Here is a 10,921-nt window from a genome sequence, read left to right as displayed (position 1 = left end):
GTCATCACTGCCACCTGCTGGTAGGAAATAATATTACACTTATGACTGCTGCCCTCTGAACCAAAAAGTGTGATCTCACATGTCTTTGCATCTGCAGTAAAACATTATAATCATTCACTGATTTATTCTCTTCCTCCTGATCCCAAACTGTAAATCTAAAATCGTCAGTCATTAAAACCATGTGTCTGGTATATGTAAACAGCATACACCAGACTAATAGATATGGTTTAGAAATGACAATTGCAGCAGTGGATAACAACAGCATATTTGATAACTTTCAGTCTGCCTCTCGTCAGTATCACAGCACTGAGACAGCCCTTCTCAAAGTCACTAATGACCTCTTAATGAATGCTGATGCAGGCATGTGCTCAATTCTTGCTAAGTGCGGCCTTTGACACAATTGATCATGGCATTCTTTTAGATAGACTTATTAAGCACTGGATGGGCGTAGCTGGTACTGCCCTAAACTGGTTCTCCTGTCGATTAACAGTGTCATGTCATCCATTTCCCATATCAAGTGCGGTGTGCCTCAAGGGTCAATCCTTGGTCCTATCTTGTTCCCAATATACATGCTCCCCTTAGGTGATGTCATCCATCGACATGGTGTCTCTTTCGACAGTTCTGCTTATGACACTCAGCTGAACCTCCCTGTTTAACCAACTGACCTCAGCATGCTGCGTTCTCTACAAGAATGCTTATATGATATCAAAAATTGGATTTATTATTACATTTATTTTATTTTATTTATAGTATGTAATATGGGAAGCCTCAAGACATCCAATACTTCCTAATATCTGGGATTTAAATATTTTCCCCAGTGCACTCTATACTTTCAAAGAAGGTATAGAGTGCACTGGGGTTCAGTAGCATCTCCACAGCTGACAGACGTAACAGATTGGTTGAGAAGGCCAGCTTTGTCCTGGGACTCTGTGGGGGTGGTGGGAGAATGATGAAAGGAAAATGATGGATAAACGATCGTCTCTGATGGAGAACATGTCCCATCCGATGCAGGACACTCTGACAGCACTGGGCAGCTCATTTACTGACAGGCTGCTTGTGAAGGAGAGACACTGCAGGTCCCTCCTTCCTGCGGCTATCAGACCTCACAACCGACACTGCTCTCAGTACTCCACATACACCACAACTGGCAATCATCAGTCATCACTCACTGCAATATAAATATATTCTAACCTGCACAACATCTACTCTTCATATGCACAGTAATATGATATATAGCTAATAATAAATTGGGTTAATTAGTTGTAAATTTAAGGGTAAAACTTATAAAAAAAGGATAAAAATCTGCAATAAAGATACAGACCATTTCTTGTAAAGATACATTACATAGACTCTGCAAGTGCACCAATTGCCTGAACCTTTCCACCTTTCTCCAGTGCAGATATGCTGATGACTCTTCAGGTTACATCATTTCCTGAAACTCTTCCCACGCTGGACAAAGCAGTGTGGTCTCTCTACAGGCTGGTAAGGCTGGTTAGGCTGGTTCGGCTGAGGTGGATCCAGCTGTTCTCTATGAATAGCCTTTTCTCCCTTTTCAGGAAGTCTAGGGTTTTCACAAAAAACACGTTGATGGAGAATGGGACAGTTAGTCACAAGCTGGTAAGGGGATATAAAATGGTAAATCCTACTTCCTGATACAAGTAGAAACTGAGTTGGGTTTCTTTCATAAAGTCTTCAATGGTAGCCTAATAATCACATTGAAGGATCAAAGGACTGGAGACCAAATGTAAAGTTTAGTCTCAGGGTGATGCCTGAATAAAAGACCATTACTACACAGAGGCTCAGATGTGCTTTGAGCGAAAGAATCAGGGATGTTGTAACTGTTTTCTGGGCGGGGTGCTGTACATGGGAGGTGGGTGCGACACTGTCCAACATCAGAGCTGATCAGGCTTTTTTCTCTGATGTCTTAAGATCCAGGAGCCATATTCACAAACATTCTGGAGTACTCTCATAGCTCCTAACATTTCTGGCAAGGAGTCGTGATTTAGGAGAATTCTCAGAGCAACTCTTGAGCAAGAAAGGGACACAAACTTTTACCTTAGTGAGGAGGACCCAGTTGCAAGGAATGACACATTCTTTTAACAGATGTGACTGGTTGTGAGCCTGCAAGGTGTGGACTCCCAGTGGATATTAGAAATGAACTGCATCACAACATGAGAATCTGAAAGTGTTCTCATTGTTGGTGTGATCACTCCGCTGATGGTAGAATGAGACAGACAGACACAAGTCATCACTGCTGCACCGTTGCATTTTTCCAGGCGCCAAAGATCTTAGTGTTGTGATGACTTTATGTCTGGCGTTATATCATTACTGCAGTGGTTTGGGAGATGAAGGTGCATCTCTAATGAGATCAGCCGCAAACATTATCCCTGCACAGTATAATCTGCAGCATTTTATTTAGCCATTGTCATCCGGCATTTGAGGAATATTTCTCCTGCCTCTGTTCTCCTCTGCTTAAGAAAGAAGAAAACCCTAACCCTAACCCTAACCCTAACCCTAAGGCCAAAACACACCGGCGACGTCATTGACGCGAGTCAAGTGCCGCCCCCAACACACACAAAAAGCGACGCACTGTGAATACGGCTCCAGATATTCAAGAGTTCTTTAGCAGGAGCTGCTTATCTGCAGTGGAGCCCTCTTCTCCGAAACAAACGGACCGGTGATTTAAACTAGTAAAAACTCTGAATAAAGCAGTTTCACATTTAAAAAAAATCAGTGTTTTTCCAATACTGCTCATCGCAGAGGGGCTGCTAAAACACAAAATATTTGTTATTATACACTAAAAAAATGTTTATAACCCTGCACCTTTACACTCACTTTCAAATCATACCCACATGATGGCACCACAGTATTGAAATGTCTTTGAATTCTTTGTGCCCAAGTTGACATGTATCAGTTTGATCACTTGATGGCAGTAGTGAGTCAAGAAAGTGCAGAGTGCCTCACTCAGTAACCATAAATCTCATTCCCAATAATTGCTGGGTGTGGTTACGGATGACTGAATCATGCGTAATTGTCCTTACATAGCACACGCACACACACACAAACACACACACACACACACACAAACACACTCACCACTTCCTTCCCCTGTCCTTTGTATATGACACTTGGGATTCTTTGGTACTGTTGGGTGACGCTGAGACAGCGAGTTTCACAATTATCACAACTGAAGTGTTTTGCTTAGAGGACATGTTATCTCTCAACATGTGGAAATGTTAAATACAATGACTCCTTTGAGTCCAGCTATACAAGTGCAATAATATCGAGGACAATACTAACATCCTTATAGAAAGGTTTTAAATGTCTTTATCTAGACAGTTTCACTCATTCCAATCTCATGTGTGAGGAGTTTTCACATCCTTTACTCAAGTCAAAGTAGAAATATCATAATGAAAAATAGTTTTTACAAGCAAATGTTCTGCATTAATAATTATACGCAATCAAAATTTACAGATTTATTGTCATCAAAATATGCCTTAAGTATCAAAGTAGAAGCACTGATGATTGTAGTGTTTGTATTTGAAATTCAAATCTGGAAAATTAACAAACATGTCTGATTCCTGGCACGTAGGCCTATTTGACACATGTCAGGTGTCAGCACATGTCACGACAAGTTAATAATCAGGTCCGAGAAAGAGGAAATGTTGACATCAGCTTTCAGCCTCCATTCATTGTTTTGCCTTTACTGAAGCACACCCCGTTCTTACCACAGCTCTGTGTAAGCAGCTGTGACTCAGAGCTGTAACCTGCTGTGGCATGAACACACATGATGAGCCAAAAGTAGGTGAGTAGGAAAAGCAGCCACGATGACGCAGAGCCCTGCTGATACAGTCATTATGCCTTTGTGCCAGACGCGGCGTTAACAGAGTCATTATGTCGCTGAGATACCTATCTATCCATACTTCCATCTGTTTTATCGTCTGTACGTACGTTTGTCTCATTCTCGTAAAAGCAATTTCTATAAACACCTTAAGGTAATCTAAAATTTGGCACAAACATCCACCTGAACTCAATGATTAAGCTCCTTATGACCTCACAAATCATGTTCTTGGCCATAACTCAAGAATTCATATGCTAATTATGACAAAATTTTATAAAAATGATAAAAGATATATATTTGTATTGAAAAGGTCAAAGGTCAGCTTCACTATGACATCCTAATGTTCTGCAAAAACACTCCTCTGGCCATTACTCAACATCATATCTCAGGAACAAACGAGGAGACATTTGATCAGATACTGAATTGGTGACACTAATCTTGGGTGTCCATCTTTAAAGCTGTGCCGATTGTACAGATATCCCATGCTGCCAGGCTGAAGATGTGTGTCAATCATCCATGTGTTAGAACATGAAGCTTCTTTGCCGCAACTTCCATATTTGAAGCTCTGCCAACTGTCATGGCTGCCATTGAGCCTGAACAGACATGGGTGTAAACTGTAACTGCAGCTTGACTGGTTCACAAAGGCATAAAACCACAAGGCTGTAATTCTACTTTTAGTTTGCAACAAAAACTCCAAACTGCATTCAGATGGTTCAGAGCAGTGATTTTCAAACTTTTTAAGGCTCACCAGAGAGCGATCCAAAATCTCAAGGCACACTTGTATTTATATCTGTGCACAATAGCCTCTATAGCATGTTATCACTCTTATCATCTTATCAAAAATGATTCAAGAATTCATTTTTAACATTTTGAAATCAACAATAAAACATCCATTTAAATGGGAAATAATGTAAGATAATGTAAGATGATGTGATGTGTCACACACTTATAATTTCCACACACGAACGGCAACAAATAGGTTCCCTGTTAGGTTTTTAAATAAGATTAAATGACATTTTTTAGCTTGAGTTTGCCTCTTTATAAGGAAATGGGTGTGCACAACATACCAATACAGTCAATTAAAATTAATTCATAGCCTTTTTTTATAGGCCCAGTTGAATATTGTCATAATAAACTTATCACAAAATCCACGGCCCACCTGGATTTGCATCTGGGCACACCAGTGTGCTGCTGCACACCATTTGAGAACCACTGGTTTAGAGCAGACACACGCACACACACATTACACACACTCGTGTCCTCATGATACACATTTTAAAAAATTTCTATCCTAATTTCTTTCTTTATTTGTTCATACATGACTACAATTTCAATATAACCCTTAAATGTATTTGTTTTTGACACAATGAATTAAATTTTGACACATCAGAGTAAAATTATTAGACACCTTAAAATCAAGAGGGCTTCGCAACTCCCTGTCGCTGTTTGGCGCCCCTCTAAGGGGGTCATGCCCCCCATGCTGGGAACCACTGGTTTACAGGATATGCAGCAAATAGCATATTCAACACAGAGAAGGAAGTGTGGTGGAGAAAACACTCAGAAAAGCCTTTAATTAGCCAAAACAATGAATTCATGTCCTACAGTGTCAGGGCGTCCAGTGTCTCAGTGGGTGGAGCAGGCGTCCCATATACAAACGCAATGTCCTTGCTGCAGCGGCCACAGGCTTGATTCCAGCCTGCAGCCCCTTGCTGCATGCCATCCCCGCCTCACACCCTGACTACCCTATCTAATAAAGCCAAAAAAATCTTTTAAAAATCCATGAGAGTGTCACAGTTTTCTGAAGTCTCTTCTGTTCACGTTATACAATACAACGCTTCATTATTCTTGGGCAGGGAGTGTAACATTCAACGGAGAGAAAACGCTTTCCGACAAGATTCTGACACGATAAACCAAAAAGTAGGTCAAACAAAAAAGCTTCATGCAGAGGTCGACCCAGACATGGGTAAAATTTTGCCAGATGGTCCATTCCACCTTTCTCTGTACCTAAACGATCAGATTACATGTAACTCTGTAAAACTTCATGAGGGAAATTGGACTCACATGGTGCCACATGTAAACATAGAAAGCAGCGTTATGTGGAGGCTGGGGTCTGCAATACACGAAACACCCTGCTGACCAAACCAGCAATTTGTGGCTTTTAAGATGACAAGCAAAATGTTCAAGTGTTCATGAGGAGTATGGAAATGATGCGGGTGCTTTAAAAGGTCAGTAAGTCAGGCTTCGCTTCCAAGAAGGTGATAGGATTGTGATTCAGTTACTTAGAAAGTTGCTCAGTTCTTCCTCTTGAAACTCCTTTCTCTGTTTTGAAACAAAGCTCCCCTCCCACTCGATAACGTGGCTGTTTTCTGTTTCAACAGGCGACTTTAATGCAAGTGGACGAAAGGTGAGAATGAGTAAGGTCGTGTGTGTTGTTGCATTTCCTCCTGCTCACTATAAAGATCAGCTAAGATCAGATTATTTGATGCTTTATCTCAGCATTTTATTCCTTATGATAATTACCTGTGCCTACATTATCTTCTGAACAGCCGACCTGCACAAACAGATCCTGAACATGCCAACTTAGAGAGACTATATGCGTGCACGACAGCTGTGATGAGACTGAACACCAGACAGGCATAGATGGGTTCAGACAGAGCACACGTTGTCCCTTTGTTGAAAAGCAAGTATGACAGTTTGATGTAGGACGTGACAAACGTGTCAGAGAGAATTCTTCCAGTCGTGAAGTTGACATCACCTGTCAGTGGACGCCGGATTGGGGGGTCACGGCGGCTGACAAGTCACATGCCAGAGTTGCTTTGAAAATTACCACCTTTTTGAAAGAGTGTGAGGCGATAATTTACGTCTGAAATGACAGGTGGTTGATGAATCGCTGAGGATGTCGTCATGTAGGATTTCACACCTGGTGTCAGGGCAGGTGTCAGCTTTCCGTCCCCCGTCAGACAGGTTTTGCGGGGACTGTTTATTTCCATCATGGAAAAATAACTTCCTCCAAACTTACAGTTTACACAGAGCACAATCCGCTGTTGTTCCAAGGAATTGTGGGAAAAAGCACGTTGGTACATTGGCTGCGTACCAATTACAGATTAAGTCATTAATCTTAAAAAAACAATGAGACATCTTTTATCTTTTGTCTGTCTGTTGCCATATTCAACATGATAGACACATTTTAAATCTTTCTGCTGGAGGTGTGTCACAAAGTTTTGTACTCAAAGACCACCCAGTTTGTGATGCTGATCAGAATTTCTCACATTTCTACAAAGTGGAGCATGATTAGCATTGTAGTGTAGATTTGGATGTCACTTTACATCTTTATTTTGGGCAGATGCTCTCCAGGAAATTGATAAATACTTGGAATAACTGGACTGACCCACGAGCCTGTATGCATCCTGGGGTTTTTTCCTCTGATGTTGCTCAATACTTCAGAGATTCAGCTGCTTAAAATCCTTTTCCTCTCCGATAGATGACGTCTGCTTTTACAATGAATATCAACCAACATGCTTTAGTCTTAATACGACATATCAAATCTATTCTGGACTTCACACAGAGACTTTAGGCTCTGATTTGAAGGACAAGCCATTATATTTCTGCAAGATTAGGGACACTTCTGTTCAGTTTCAGAGTCCTGGCACTGTGCTTGCTAGTAACACCTGCAGTTTTCCAACTACAACTGTCTGTCTGTCACTTATACTCGTCACTACTTTAAGTATAAAATGTCTGCTGTGGAAAAGGCCAGTTGGCATGGGCTGATAACTTGTGACAGCCACTTGTATCCTCATCGTCAGGTTTGAATGACTACACCACTCGCCTTCCTTGTTCATGGTTTTAAAAAACATTTGTAAGAGAGGCTTAACACAGGGTGTCACACGGGTATCAGACAGTTAAATCTAATGCCTTTTAAGACCCTTTAAAGACATCTTTTACCCAAATTTAGTTTAGTTTAATTTAATTTTTGGATGAATCATGTTTTACTTTTTTAAGCATTGCAGCTAAGCATTGCAGGCAAGTAGGATATATGTGGTCTTGTGCAGAGTGAGTGTTATGTAGGAATATGGTTATCAGAGTGAGTTAAGTCAGTCTACATTTTGCCAACAGGTAAGTGCAAGTATGAAGTAAAATGACTTTTATTTTAGATTAGAAATGTGGGCTTTTACATAGAAAGGCTCTACTCATTATCACAAAAAGAAATGAATAAATAAATTAGATAAAATGTTTGTATTTAAGATGTCACAAATTAAAATGTAAGACTATTTAATGACGTTTAAGGACTTATTGTTGTGACATTGAATTTAAGACATTTCAAGACATTTTAAGGACCTGTAGACCCTGTTAGGAAAAAAATATTTGGATTTAATTAAAAATGTGTATGTGTAAGACAGACAAAATATATATGTGATCAAAGGAATCTGCTCAGTATTTTATAGACCCGTGTTTGTAATGTTATTCTCTACAAAATGTGTTTCATTAGTGTTTTTCCTGGTGGGGCAACTCCATCTCCGCCAGTCCATCAAATACAGACAATTGGTCAGCGGCCTTTAGTGTAAGATACCGACACACAGAGGTACTATTCTTTAGTGGCAATAGGAGATCCCCCTGTGTGGAGGCATTTTTTGATGCTCCGAGCAACCGCCACAATATAAAGCGAGATTAAGTTGGTATAGGTTGCATGGGAGACTGCAGTTTGTGTCCCACATGGAACCATAAGGCAATCAAGTTGATTTATTCACAGTTTGGTTTAGATCAGTTGATTTATAAGAGGACAGTGTGCAATGGCATTAATCATTTACAAGAAATGAAAACATGGTTCCATCAGACATAGCGAAACGCTAATTTCCATCTGTGGTCCTTCACATAACAGGTAGATAGGCATGCTACCATTTTTTCCCCCGTTAAAGGGTTTTTTGGGGGGAGTTTTTCCTTATCTGCTGTGAGGGTCCAAAGGGCAGAGGGATGTCGTATGCTGTAAAGCCCTCTGAGGCGAATTGTGATTTGTGATATTGGGCTTTATAAAATTGATTGATTGATTGAAATCCTTGTGCCTAACATAATAGAAGCAGTATGTGCACACTGCAGTGTAGAATACAATATAGAATGCACAATAACTACAGTATGTAAGTGAAGTGTCACAGTGGTGAATACTATACTAGTGATGCCAATACATTTTTTTTGCCTTAACCTAATAAAGTGAACAAAAAAGGTTTTTAACTTTGCTAGTCGTTTATCTTTAAAAAGACAGTATGCTTTAAACGAGCAGAAGCTGTACATTTCCTGTGAAATGGAAATCTGTTTTGAAAGAACACAGTGCATGGCATGAGTGTAAAGTGACACGCTATCCTGTTCAAACTGCCTCTGGAAGTTTACCTAGAGTGCAATAGTTTGACATGTAGGCCAACTGACTAAGCACCAGTATGTTTTATGTTTATTTTATTTAGAAAAGGGACAGTGCACATTAATTAGCATGATTAATTAAGTCATGTAAATGTGCCAGATTTAGCCATACAGGCTCATTTTCATCGGCAGATTGGTGGCATGTGCATAGAAAGGCACATAAGCAAAGAGCAAGCACATAACCATAGACATGAGCACATGGGCATTTGACAAGTTGGGAGTGAGAATGTGTTGGGTGGGGGAGTTCAAAAAGAAAAGGCACATCAACAATCTCTTAATAAAACAGTAATTTATTTTTGACTGAAAACTAAAATTGTCTGAACAGCACATTACAAGGGCATTGTTAAGATATCTTCTCCAAGGCTCAGTGATCACTTTCATACAGTACACTTGGCATGTACACGGCATCTCCTTCAAATGGAAAAAAAAAATAAAAAAAAAAATCTAAGGACAAAGGAAATAAGCCCGTTTGCAAAACAAAAAAAAGAAGGAAATCAAAGAGTCCATCCTGTAGAAAGATGACTGATTGTACAATTACCAAGCATTTTGGTTTGGTTCTAAGCCACAGAGAAAGAAACCGGATCGCCTGGCGACAGCAGACGACGGCACAGGAGGCACAAAAGACATGACACAGACAGGACATCCCATAATATGCTCACACACAATCGACTGGGTTCCAGCTTTTCAGTGTGAAATGTTTAATAGATTCTGTTGTTTTGTTTTTTTCTTTTTTATGCAGGTATTATTTTTTTCCTTTGTAAGCAAAGTGTTGGAACACTACAATCGAAATCTAAATGCTGCATTCATTAAATACATTAAAATTTGCAATGTAACAAAACCTTTTTCTCTGCATATGAAATTCAACACAGCATTTACATGGAAAAAAAAAGATGGCTCCTTTTCTAACTAATGTTTTGTGCACGGGGCCCTTCTCTCCATCCGACACAAACACCTCGCTATTCTTTTTTTTTTTTTTTTTTTTTTTTTAATGTATTATTATCCTTACCCTCGACAACTTACTCTGCCCCTCTCCGCCCATTGTTCCCTTTCTCTTTCATAAATCCTTTCACAATCGTTCACAGACTTGACATCTCGACAGAAAAATAAGAGTGCTGGATAAAAACATGAGGTAAGAAAGTGGTTTGATTATAGATCATGCAGAACATGCATAACAGCAACAAAAAAAAAATATAGGGAAGGAGAGAGTAGAAAACAAATGAGTGTGCATTTAAAAATGGGGCGGGGGGCAAAAGAATTACACAGCTTTGCGTCTTTGGTTATAAAGTAGGTCGAACTATTTTCACAGCTTTTCATCCCCCCCGACCGAACCCCCCAAATTAATTTCTGTTTTCTTGTTTTGACAAAGAAAGTCTAGAAAAAGTGAAACTGATAGTTTTCTTTATCAAAACATCCCATCACATCTTAACAACAGGTGTTCTCCTGTACAAACCCTCCTTTGCTCTTAATACTTTACACTTTACAAAATATACATTCAACCTGGATTTCATCTAATGTAAGCTCGCTTTAGTGTTAGCACTATTTCATGGAAAGAAAATTGTCTATTATGGAACTTATTGCCTACTTATTGAGATCTACTTGTTGCAAGAGACTACCAAATTTTTAATACCTGACAGATTCTAAAATACCAAAAAGACCAAAGAGAAAGGTTTTCTT

Source organism: Epinephelus lanceolatus, chromosome 6, assembly GCF_041903045.1.
Source record: "Epinephelus lanceolatus isolate andai-2023 chromosome 6, ASM4190304v1, whole genome shotgun sequence".
Lineage (NCBI taxonomy): Eukaryota > Metazoa > Chordata > Actinopteri > Perciformes > Serranidae > Epinephelus > Epinephelus lanceolatus.
The sequence above is the reverse complement of the archived record's forward strand: the minus strand, read 5'-3'. Positions refer to the sequence as shown.